At 49.8% G+C, this 12052-nt stretch overlaps 1 protein-coding gene across 3 annotated transcripts in view; it reads left to right on the top strand.

The window, feature by feature from the left end:
* The first annotated feature begins 1147 nt into the window (after positions 1-1147).
* PLS3 (plastin 3) overlaps positions 1148-12052 on the top strand; it is a 35040-nt gene continuing 24135 nt past the window's right edge. Inside the window, exon 1 of one of the 3 annotated variants that reach the window (XM_034441685.3) lies at positions 1148-1258. The gene's annotated coding sequence lies outside the window, so the exon portion shown is untranslated. Of the gene's footprint in view, positions 1259-2080; positions 2327-9487; positions 9596-12052 lie in introns of those variants that run through there. The other 2 variants (XM_087877541.1, XM_087877540.1) reach the window with 2 other exon arrangements.

Raw genomic sequence — 12052 nt, 5'->3', positions numbered from 1 at the left:
GTTCTTCACCTGGCTACAAAACCCGACATTTCCAATACTTTACAACATTTCTATCTTTCAGTAAAGTTATCCTGCTTGGGGATGTCTACCCAGGATGTTCCTCACTCAACTTTTCAAAAAAAAATTTTTTTTTATCCTACTGTGTTTCCCTGAAAATAAGACCCTGCCTTCTATTTTTCTGAACCCTGAAATAAGCGCTTGGCCTTATTGCCATGCACTCAAAAGCCCGATTGTGCTTATTATCAGGGGATGTCGGGGGAAACAGGGTATGTACAAGCAACCCAAGATGGTGAATGTATCTAATCCTCCTCCCTCCTCCTGTTTTATCCACAACAATCCTGTGAGGTGGGTTGGGCTGAGAGAGAGGGACTCGCCCCCCTTGATTTTTCATACTCTCTCATTTCTAACCTAATTTAGGAACCATTATTCCTAAAGCATAATTCATTTTTTAGGGTCTTTGAATGCTTGACTTGACCAAAATAAGGCAGCTCAGCTTGGTAATGTTAGGTTCCAGTGGTTATTTCTGGCTTGGGGAGGTTTAAAACTTGCTTCTTATTTTTACAGAGAGAGAGAGAGAGAGAGAGAGAGAGAGAGAGAGAGAGTGCAGGGGTCAGAGGGGCTTCCAAGCAGCCCCGGCCCTTCCTAGCAGGGGGAGGGCAGTGCTGGAGGGGGAAGAAGACCCCCACCCTCTCCTAGCACCCGCTGGGCCAACTGGGGGGGGGGGCGGAACCTGCCAGCATTGCGGATAGCCCTGGCATCGGTGTCTCTCAACCAGCGGGTTGGACTAGAAGACCTCCAAGGTCCCTTCCAACTCTGTTATTCTATTCCATTCCATTCCATTCTATTCTATCGGCAGAGGGAGGGAGGGAGGCGTCCGGGATGAGCCGAAATCGCCCCCAGAGACCCCGAAGCGCTCCCGCTCGGCTGACTCGAGAGCCCCCCAGTTGGGTAGTCACGTCCCCCAGCCAGGCCCCTCGGGTTACCCCCTCCACTCCAGCCCAGGCGGCAGGATTCCCTCCCCCCCTCCCGCGGCAGAGCAGCCCAGCCGGCGCAGCAGCCCCCACCCCCAGAAGCATCGGGGGGGGGTTTACTCCCTCGCCCAACGCCCGCCCCCGGCCTTGACGGGCGGCGGCTGGGCCAATGGCCCGGGGCGGGCGGGGCGGGGGTCGAGGGCGGGGCGGCGCGCGGTGCCAGCCGGAGCGGAGAGCCGCGGCGAGGGAGCAGCGGGCGAGCAGCCGGAGGGCGGAGCGGCCGAGCCGTGAGTGGTGCAGCGGCGGGGCGAGTGGCGGCTGCGGGCGGGGGGCCCCGGGAGGGAGACAGCTCCTGGGGAGCCTCCAGTTGGAGGGGCAGTCTACCTCGGCCGCCCTGGCCAACGCCGCCTCCGAGGCAGAGCCCCAGCAGCTCCCCGGGGAAACGGCGCACGGACTGCGGGTGGGGGGCGGAGGGAGGCGGGGAGCCTCTTCCCGGGCATCTCTGGGGCTCCTCCTCGGTCCCGGCCTGTGTCGGCAGTCGCCGGGCCGCCCGATCCTCCCCGCGGGGGCCGGGGGAAACTCGGGTGGGCAGTTGGGAAGTTTCCAGCGGGGCTGCCGGTTCCAGCGCGAAGTGGGTCTTGGTGGGTGTTTGTGTGGGGCTGATGGAGGACTTGGCGTCCCGTGGCCGGCCGGGGGCCTTTTCACCCGCTAAGCGGGGCTGGGGGGGGGTCTGCAGGCACCGGGCTCCCCCTTTGAATGAGGCCTCTGCACGTGGGTTCCCCCGGCCCCACCCGGCGCTGAGCACGCTGGTGTCTCCTGGCTCGTGGCCACGCGGGATGGCTCAGTCCGGGGCTCTGGAATCCGGCTTGCCCATCAGGGCAAAGGGGGCAGGAGAAAACTCGGTTGGCCTCCCCCCCAAAACCCCCAGTAATCGAAGGAGTCGCCCCCAGACCCGTCTTGACTGCTTGGCAAAGGATGCCCCAAATTCTGCCCCTCTGGTTTCCAGGGCGCCCGTCCTCCAGAGTTGATAAAGGGAAGCAGAAGGAATCTTCCTGCCCTTAAAGGGTGCCTTCTCTCGCTCTTTCTCTCTCTCTGCTGCACCCCAACAGCTGGGCTCCCCACGGCTCCTGCCAGGGCCTCCCCCTTTTCAGCCTGTGCCTGCTGGCACCATCGCATTCAGGGCTGGGGTGAGCCTCGCCCCTGGAACAAAAGCCTGGCTCCCTGAGAGGTTTGCCTCCGCCCAGAATCGACTTCCGTCCCCGGGCAAAACTCCCCCCCCCAATCACCCCAAAGAGTTTCAGTAGTGGCAAAACTCAAGGAAGCCGAAGCACCCCTCAGAAGTTGGAGGCTCTTGGGTGAGATTTCTGCAGCACTCCCTGGATCTGGGTGTGTCCACGGAGCTCTCGCTTGTGGGGGGGGGGGGTGGAGGGAGGAGGTGGGCCGGTTGCCATTCTTGTGGCTCTGATGCGGACTTTTTCAGCCTAGATAACTGTGGACTTCAACTCCCAGAATTCCCCAGCCAGCTGTGGGGTATCCTCAGCTAGCTAGCTGGGAAATTTGGGGAATTGAAGTCCAGGTGTTTTACAGTTGCTGAGGTTGAGAATCACTGCTCTGATGAATCCCCTCCTTTTCTTTTTTTTCTTTTCTTTTCTTTCTTTTTTTTGATGCCAGAAGCCCTAATTCTGGTTCAAGGGTCAGGGCTGAACCCCTGCTGGCTTTGGGGAGGGGGAGACGTCCCCTCCGGCCTCCAGGGCGTCTTCTTCAATGGGTTGATTCAAGGCTGATCTGGAAGTTCCCCAGGTCAAGCTCTCCCATAGACCTACCATTCAGCCTGGCCAGATAAGAGTGTCATTCTCCTCCAGAAGAGGGGGAAGGGCTGCTGGGGGGCAGCAGAGGGGGGAGCACTGGGGGGAAATTCAGGCATCCCAGACACAATGAATGCGCCAAGAAGCAAGGGAAGGCAGCCCTGAGCATTTGGGTCAAATGCCGGCAATTCTGTGCACGAGGTTTCTCCGGTAGCTCCTTTCATTTTCTTTTATTTACGATTCCAATTTATATAACTGCCCGTCTTACATTTATGACTCTGGGCAGCTTACAAGCCATTTCTCTTCTCTCTTTTTGGCTCCGTGCCCGCTTAAACCTCTCCTGTCAAATCTCAGAAGTTGCAGAGTTTCAGAAGTGAGCTCCAGCCTCAGAGCCAAAGCATCCAAGGGGAGGAGGGAGTTAGGACCACTTGGGCTCCCGAGACACAGCTGCAGCCGAACTGCATCCTGCCTCCAAAATTAAAGCCAAATCTTCTCCTTTAGTCGAGAGAAAAATTCGACCTCAGAAAATTGATTTCTGGATTTACTCTCCCCTTAAGATGCTCCCCCTTCCTAAAAATATTATCGGTAACTCCCGAAGAAAGTGGGGCTGAGGGGGCCTGGTAGACTACGGTTAATATATTGCATAATCCCTGTGGAATGTGAGGGTATTGCCCCAAACAGTGCTTCCTGTTTTTATTCTTTTCTCTGGATGAAAAAAAAGCTACTCAGTACAAGGGACGCCTCTGAATTTACCTTCAGCGGGGAGAGCTAGGCATGAGAAACGAAGCACAGGGCATTTTTTAAAAAGGGATTTTGACGGCTGTTTTTTTTTTTTAATCAAATAACTGTGGGAGTCACCATACAGCTCCCCCTGCTCTCCACATGGCTCCCTCCCGATGGACTAGACTACAAGGACAATCCTGCCAACTGGTTGGGGATGATGGGTGCTTAGCCTGATAACCCTGGGAGGCTGGGAAAGCTGGCCAGGGAAGGAGAAAGAATTGGAAGGCAGAGGATTCTGGCAGCCCCATGGCAGGCTAACCACTTTCATTAAAAGGAGCTTTCGTAAAACCTCTGCCTTTTAATAAAATTAGCCTGCCACGGGGCTGCCAATCCTCATAAACCTTGGCTAGCTTCAGCTCTCCTCCTGCAGACCTCGTTTGGGGGGAGGGGAGACTTGGGGAACAGAGTAAACCCACTGAATGTTAGAACTTTGGGGCGAAGTCCAAAGGGGAAGGCTTGGGGAAGGCTGGCACCGAAAGAAACTTTGGGTTGTGCTGGAGGGGCGGTCAGTCATCTTCCAGTAATGGATTTTACCTGCAAACACGCCTGGCAAAGTTACCCTCGGTGGATGAAGAGTTTGGGAGGGACCAACATGGCAGAATTTGGGCATTGCTGCCAAGCTGCCCTGTCCGTTTGAGCTGGGGGAGATCCCAGCCCTAGCAGCTTTCACCCCTTGTTTTAGGACTGAATGTGATGCGTGAGCTTAGCTTAGCCAGGTGGTTTATTTTTTTTTTAACAGCAACAAAGTTGGAAGGGACCTTGGAGATCATCTAGTCCGACCCCCTGCTCACGCAGGAAACCTGTACTAGGGATTCGAACTGCCAAGCTGGCGACCCTTTCTGATCGACAAAGCTCAGCATCTTAGCCATTTGAGCCACCTAGTCAGGTTTATTCAGCAAACAGTAGCGTGGTTTGATGTGTGATCCCAGGGAGGGTATTTTTGAGAGAGAATCATAGTTGTCACAGCTGTATCTCTGAGAAAGTCAGAGACCCACATTCTGAGTGAGCCTTGTGGCTGAAGTCATTTGCATAACCAAAAAATGAAGTATGGAAGCCCTGGAAAATCTGATCCTTTGCACCCGATTAGAAAAATGTCAGAGTAGGGGTGGGACACATGATTAAAAATGATGCTGTAAATGTTGAATTGCAGTTGGGTTCCATTGCATCTTCTCTGAGGAGACTTTCTGCTGTCCTCTTCTGACGGCAGCTTCCAGGGGACTTCCTTGCCATAAGCTGCCCGCCTGGTCCTTTCTTTCCTCTTTGGAAACATTGGTCTCCTTCCTCATCAGTTCAGGGTTATTTCTCTGCCCTTCCTCACCTGCTGACCATTTTTTTTTTATTCTGCTGGAATTCTGCTGGAAATCAGTCCTATCTATTACTCGTAAGTAAGGCTCTTAAATTCAGTGAGATTTACTTCCAGAAAACTTGTGGAAGATTGTAGATAGCTCAGAGACCAATCTGAGAAATTGCTTACTTTATTATTTGCAGACTGCTGTATTTGTGTTTTTGGAAACATGGTCGTAAAAAATGCTTATTTGCCAGAATTACTTCTGACTTGGTACGTAAAGCTGATGGAAGTGACTTGCTGGGACTTCTTCTGTCTTTGTGATTACCGCAACATTGTCATAGCAAAGATGCTTTATTTTTATGTAGTTCCTCATTCCTTGCTGATGTAAAACAGATGTGGAATATTTGGGGATGTTAGAAACGCAGTTAAGGCTGAGTCTGATCTTGCAGATGTTTTAGGAGCGTCTCTTGAAAATACCACAGGGTGGGTTATTTTTAGAGTGAGTGGTCTTAGCTATCTTCCATCTCTCACATAATGTATCCCTTACTCATATCCTAGTTATGGCTTAAAATGCTATTGTAGACATGTTTCTGCTCATTCGCCGGCCATCTGTATAATGTTCTTGTAAGGACTAATCAAGATGGCACAACAACATGGATTTATTTTTGATTTCTCTTGGGAGGTGAGACATTTCAAAAACCACAAGTTGGGGAAAAGGCAAGGGAAAACCTCAAAGTAAGCCAGATACTTCACCCAGGAAGTCCACCTAGCTGGCTGGGGAATTCTGGGAGTTAAAATTCATAAGTCTTAAAGTACCAAGTTTGGACACCCCTGATTTAAATTGTCTCCTTTTGCAATTTTACAGAAATACTCACTCTTGGTTTGATTTCTTTCCTTCTTTCCATCTCTCCCTCCATCGATCCATCCATCCATCCATTGCTTGGTTGGCAAAATCTGCATTTTCCTAGCTTTCTCTGAAACAATTCCTCAATCCACAATGCGTAGGGCATTCTTCTTAGCCAAGAAGAAAACTTCCTCCCCCACCCTCCCGCCTCTAGTTGTGATGGGAATTGTAGTCCAACCAATCTGGGGAGGGGCCGGTTTCAGCAGATGATAAAACGGCAGATTTCTGCTAGATGCTACATTTGCCAGCCAGTAGCCGCAAAAAACTCCACTTCCTTTGCTGTTGTTAATGCAACAACGTTCACCTCAAACATGTTTTTGCAACTCACTTTAATTCTCCCTCCAGTACAGACATTCTGGATTTCCTGTTATCTCTGACATTTCGCCTACTGGATATTAGGGTATATCTACTTCGACTATGGGAAGTCAGCAGGACACCAACAATGGATCATCTTCGTTTTTCCTTGCCTCCAGTGGCAGTTGTGATGGAGGGTGTAGAAAGTGTGTTTGTAATACAATTTAGTTGGTGCTTCGACTGTGCACCGAATTTGCTTTGCAAGGGCTGAAGAGTTCCTGACAAAGGAGGCAAGGGAGGTTTCTCTCAACCTCTCTTCCTGTCCTCTTGGCAGGGCAAGTCTGCCAGAGCTGATGGCTACAGCAGCTGGCAGATCAGAGAGGGGGGAGTTGTGGGGGGGGCAGGATATGAACATTGTAGTCAGCTGACCCAGCCACAGATGATGCAAATGATGGGAGAAAGTGCCCTCCAATTATGCAAACGCCGTCCAGCTCTCTTTTATGGATGGGCATGTTTGCTTTTTTTAAAAAAAATGTTTTTGGGCTCTGTGCTAATCATAAACTCTGAACCTTCTTTCTGAAATTGCAGGAGTTGAATTGTTCGAAACCGACACTCTTCTCAAAATTATATGGCGGTTTTAGGCAAAGCGTGATCCTAGCCTCGCTAAATTTGGAAAGCGGTTATCACTCTGAATGGGCAACCTGCAGGTGTAACCCAGTGATAAGGGCTGCATTTTGCAAGAAAAAAACTTGCTCAGGAGATTGCAGCCAATATGGACGTGCCTGCGCGTATTGTTCTCCCTGGGTGGAAATACAAATGAAACAAAGTCCTTCTTCAATATGCCCACTTTCTTTCTTCTTTTCAATGGAGTGTGATTTGAAACCAGAGGCTTGGTGGAATTTATTTTCAAGAGCTTTGCACTGCATCTGTCCAAACACTCCCTCCTCCAAGCAGCCTTGTGGGACAATATTAGCAACCCACAGCAGTTGTCGAGACAGGTTTAAGTCCTCAACCCCACAGGGTAGGAGAGATTCCCCGAAGACCCCACACCCCTCACGACAAGTGTTCACACAAAGCAAAAGTCTCTCTCTCTTCCCTCCAACAAATGTTGCCAACAGCTGCTGGGGACACACTTGTGTGCAAAAGAGAACAGCACATGGCTCTTGGTTGCACTGCAGACTCTTCCAAGTCTAATGTGCTAACTCAAAACATACACATTTCAGAAACATAAATATTTTATTTTGTTTGTTAGATTTCTATACTGCCCTTCTCATCTAAATGACTCTGGGTGGGTTTACATCATCAAAGAATATAGAATAGAATAGAATTCTTTATTGGCCAAGTGTGATTGGACATACAAGGAATTTGTCTTTGGTGCTTAAGCTCTCAGTGTACATAAAAGAAAAGATACGTTCATCAAGAATCATAAGGTACAACACTTAATGATAGTCATAGGGAACAAATAAGCAATCAAATCATATTAGGAAACAGCCAATATAAGGTTACCAGCAACAAGGATACAGTCATACAGTCATAGTTGGAAGAGATGGGTGATGGGAACGATGAGAAGATTAATAGTAGTGCAGACTTAGTGAATAGTTTGACAGTATTGAGAGAATTATTTGCTTAGCAGAGTGATGGCATTTGGGAAAAAACAGTTCTTGTGTCTAGTTGTTCTGGTGTGCAGTGCTCTATAGCGTCGTTTTGAGGGTAGGAGTTGAAACAGTTTATCATCATCATAGAATCAAATAAATACATGAATAGGAGCGTAGATGACAAACAGAATCCACACCTTAAAAATGACCAGTTAACAACCAAAATCAAGAGTTACCAATTTAAAAAGCAAAAAAAGTATCCAACAAGGAAATGTTGCTTCTATATAGGAAGCAAAATGGATATTTTTTTTCTATCCACAAAGTAGCACTTTTATTTTTCCTCCTTGTCCTTACATCAAAGTTTCACTTTGCTACTTTTTATTCATTCTTCCTTTCCTTTCCTCTCAAAACAAACCTGTCCCAGTCCTGTGCTTAAGAGGAGAAAAATCCAGGGGCTGTGAAGCTTGGATGAGTGAAGTGTGCATGGCTGCCTTTGGGGTTAACAACAACAGCCAAGTTCCTAGATGCGGCTGCTTTTAAGAGAGACCTATTTCAAGGGCCCCAAAAGAATCCCGAGCAGCCATGATGGGCGTGCAAGGCAGCTGCTCTGCCCTAGCAGATGTTTTGTGGGTCTCACTTTATTGCACCGGGGCTGAGTAATTCCCACAGGCCTCTGTGGGCAGCCACCGGGGACGCGTTCCTGAGAACCGTAGTGCTCTTTGGGAAGAGCGAGCTTCCCCACTTCAGGCACCTGGTTCGGAGGAGGCTTTTCTCCCCTGCGAGAGCCTTGGCCGCTACCTTTAATGGCTTGGCCAGAAACTCATTTTGTTGTGAAGTCCAGACATGACCTCCACCTTTGATCTGGCTTCCTGCTTGCATTCCTTTCTCGAAATGCACAAATGCTGAGCTCATTCTGGGAAGTGACTCTTCAGGCAGCTGAAAAACTCCTCAAGAGGCCACTGAGTGCCGCAGGGGCCCAGAATCCCGTTCAGGGTTGGGCCTCCCTAGAGCCTTCGTCCCCGGGGGTTTCCCAGACAGGTTGAACTGCTCCCCCATAAAGCTTCAGTCAAAACACCGAGGTGCAGCCTGGCATCCCTGGTTGCTTCCCTAAAACGCTCGACGCTTCGCAAAATACGTAGAGATAGCATCTTATAGGCAAGCCAGATTAAAAGATGATTTCCCCGAGAAGCAAATAGGAAGGATTATTGGTTTTTATACTGGTGAATCTAGAGCTGACTGATCCAGAAGGACATCAGATGCATTTGCAACGGCTGGTCTGTCTGGGTCAGGCACACATGGCATTCAATCCTCTTTCTGTGGACGGTGATGCTTTTCGGAAGAAGGGGACATTTCCCTCCCCTTCCAGCTCCGTATGCGGAATCTGCAGGTGCCCCCGTCCATTTGGCTCGCTTGGTCTGAGAAGGGACTTTAACAGAACCGAAAAGGAACTGTTGCCCTCTTTGCATTTCAAACCTTCTGTACCTGTACATGAGCACAGCTTCCATTGGAAGGAGGCCCATTTTTTGGCTCTGCTTTGAAAGGGGGCATGTATTAGACTAGCAACTTAGGGTGGGGCAGCCCCCAAACACCCCCTGCCAGTTCAGACCTCTCCCGAGTGGAAACTAGCCAAATGGACTTCTTATTGTTGTCCTGGATGTGTTCTTGTATTTTTAAAAATCCCAAAGCTGTGAGGTCATTTCCCCTAAATACCCACGAGGTGGATCTATAAATAAAGGTCGCCAGGCTCCAGCCTTTGGGGAACATAATGGTTATTTTGGCCTTGCTGGAGCCTGAGACACACCCAGGTGGGGGCTGTAGGAAAAAGGGAGATCTTTACATCTCATTTCCATACGGGCAGAGGATTTGGAACAGGGCAGACTTAAAAGGCCCCAGGAGAAGGCAACCCTCTTCCAGGTCAAGGAACCCACACAGAACCCCATTTCAGGAGGATCCAGGTAAACGCAGCCTCTGTGAATATCACCTGGTGGTCTCCGCTTTTGTCACGCTGAGTCTTTGCTTTTGGGCAGAGTGGCTGAATGAGGAATAAACGGAAGGAGGCCACATCTGTAGGGTGACCAGCAGCCTCTTTCCTGCAGCAGCCAGCAGATATGTCTGGGAAGTTTCTCCCAGGGTGAAGTCCGTAGCATTCAGCACTGGGAGCCTGGAAGGCTATGGAAGCAAAGGGGTTCCCTTGCCAAGGGAGTCTGGCGGGTGGGGGAATTCATCTTACAAGCCAATAACACTCAAAGAGAAATGCTTTCTGGTAGCCTCCTGGGGGAAACAGATGTTTTGTTTTGGAAAAGTCTGGAGCGATTTTCCCTGCTTGGGATGGGAAGTGGTTAGAGATCGTCTGGAGTTTTTGAGGTTTATCCCAGTTGGGAGAATTCTTGGGTAGCCATCGGGTAGATGGTGCATCGTGGTGAGGTTTATCCATGGCTCTTGAAATAAATCATATTCTCCTTAGGAAAACCAGTGCTATTGCTGTAGAGAAAATTCGGATGCACAGCTCTAAGAAAGAAGGCCAGCTTCATTAGACAAAAAAACCCGAGAAGGCTGCATTTTGGTCTCCTTTCTAGGAATCCCAAGTGAGACGGGAATCTGGGCTGCCCCACTTGAGTCTGAAGGTAAAATACCCTGAGGATGAAAGACTCACCTTCCCTGGTTGCGAGCATAGGAGGCGAGAGAGGCAAATTCCATCCGCCTGAAGTGATTTGTTTTCCTTTCAGAAAAGAGCTTTACTCCCTCGTTTCATCTTGTTTCGTCTCAGCCTGACGTCGTCAGAGCTCTGTTTTCCTGTGCCTGGATTCCAATGCTGTGGTGGATTAGTCTAGACTGGGATGGGGGGTGGGGGGGCAATTGTGGTGACTTAACAACAGTGGTGAAATGTAAAATTTGTTACTACCGGTTCTGTGGGCGTGGTGGTGGGTAATTGAGTGGGTGGGCGTGGCCAACTTTTTTTTTTTACACTTTTAAAAGCATTTTTTCTTTCGGCTGAAGAGGTTGTTAAAAAAATGCCTTTAAAAGGCTCTAATGATCCCAGCTGAGCCGTGCGATCATCAGAGGCTTTTTTTTTCTTTTAAAAAAAGAAAGAAGAGGTCGAAGAGGTTTTAGAAAAAATGCTTTTTTTAAAAAAGCCTCTGATGATCTCAGGGCTCAGCTGGGCATGCGGGGGGTGGGGGGAAGGACTTTTGCTACCGGTTCTCCGAACCACCCACCGCCATCGCTACCAGATCGGGCGATCCGGTCCGAACTGGGAGCATTTCACCCCTGCTTACTGTAACAACCTGTGGACTTCAGCTCCCAGGATTCCTGAGCCACCATCACAAAACACAAGGATAACGATGACGAAGAGGCACACGAGGGTCAACGAGGAGACAAGAAAGAAGGCAGAAAAAGCGCCGTAACTCAAAACAGAAAGATTTTCAGAGCTGCTTTTACTGATTCCGAGCACTTCAGAATTGTAGGGCTGAAAGCATCACCTGAACACAATGGAGACCCACGTCTGGCCTGGAGCCTATAATAACTGGCTTCGACCCATTCATTTCCTGATGCTGCCAAGCTCCGCCAAGCGAGAGGCGAGGTTTAAATTTAGCTCTGAGTCACTGGCATGACTCCTCTGCCTCCGAATGGCCGGCAGGTCTGGGAACACAGCCACAAAGATGGGAAGCAGCGTCTTCAGCAGCCCACAGTTGGAGAAGGCTTGGAGGCTGATCTCCCGAGGCTTTGCCCCCACGGATGGAAGGAGAAGAGATGGAGAGATGATCTACCAGATCCTCAAGGGTGGAGTTTGATGCCAATGGAGGTCACAGTAGCCTTGTGGTTCCTTGGTGTCCCATCATCCGAAGGTGGGAATTGTGTGCGTTTCATGGGGAAGCCCAACCACAAGCTCAACACTGCTTCAACATGAAATGTGCTCTCATGTGCTGGCCCTGCCTCCCTCAGCAGCATTGACCCTAGTTGGATACCTCCCCATAAAGTCAAAGCTGCTTCCAAGCCACCCAAAAGGCTGCTCATCTCAGTCTTGGATGATTAAACATCAAAAGCTCTCAATGATTTGGGGGATGTGCTCCTAACAAAGACACACTGAGAATGCAGGATTCCTTCCCTTGTGACTTCCTGATCAGGGGTGAAATCTACTTGCCTTCCTTACCGGTTCGGAAGCACGCACATGTCACATGTGCACACACACCTTCTGCGCACGCGCAAAACCTTTTGTGCATGCACAGAAGGTAAAAAACATTACTTCCTGGTTAAAACCAGGATATAATGACACCCGGGCAGCAATTGCTACCAGATCACCGAACCACAGGGAAAAATCGCTACCGGATTGGATGATCCGGTCGGATCAGGAGCATTTCACCCCTGTTCCTGATGCTTAGGAAGAAATCCATTTATTTTGGTAGACTGAGGGT

The sequence above is a fragment of the Pantherophis guttatus genome, chromosome 12 (genome assembly GCF_059756535.1).
Source record: "Pantherophis guttatus breed Tessera chromosome 12, ASM5975653v1, whole genome shotgun sequence".
Taxonomy (NCBI): Eukaryota; Metazoa; Chordata; class Lepidosauria; order Squamata; family Colubridae; genus Pantherophis; species Pantherophis guttatus.
This window is presented reverse-complemented; position numbering and strand designations above follow the sequence as displayed.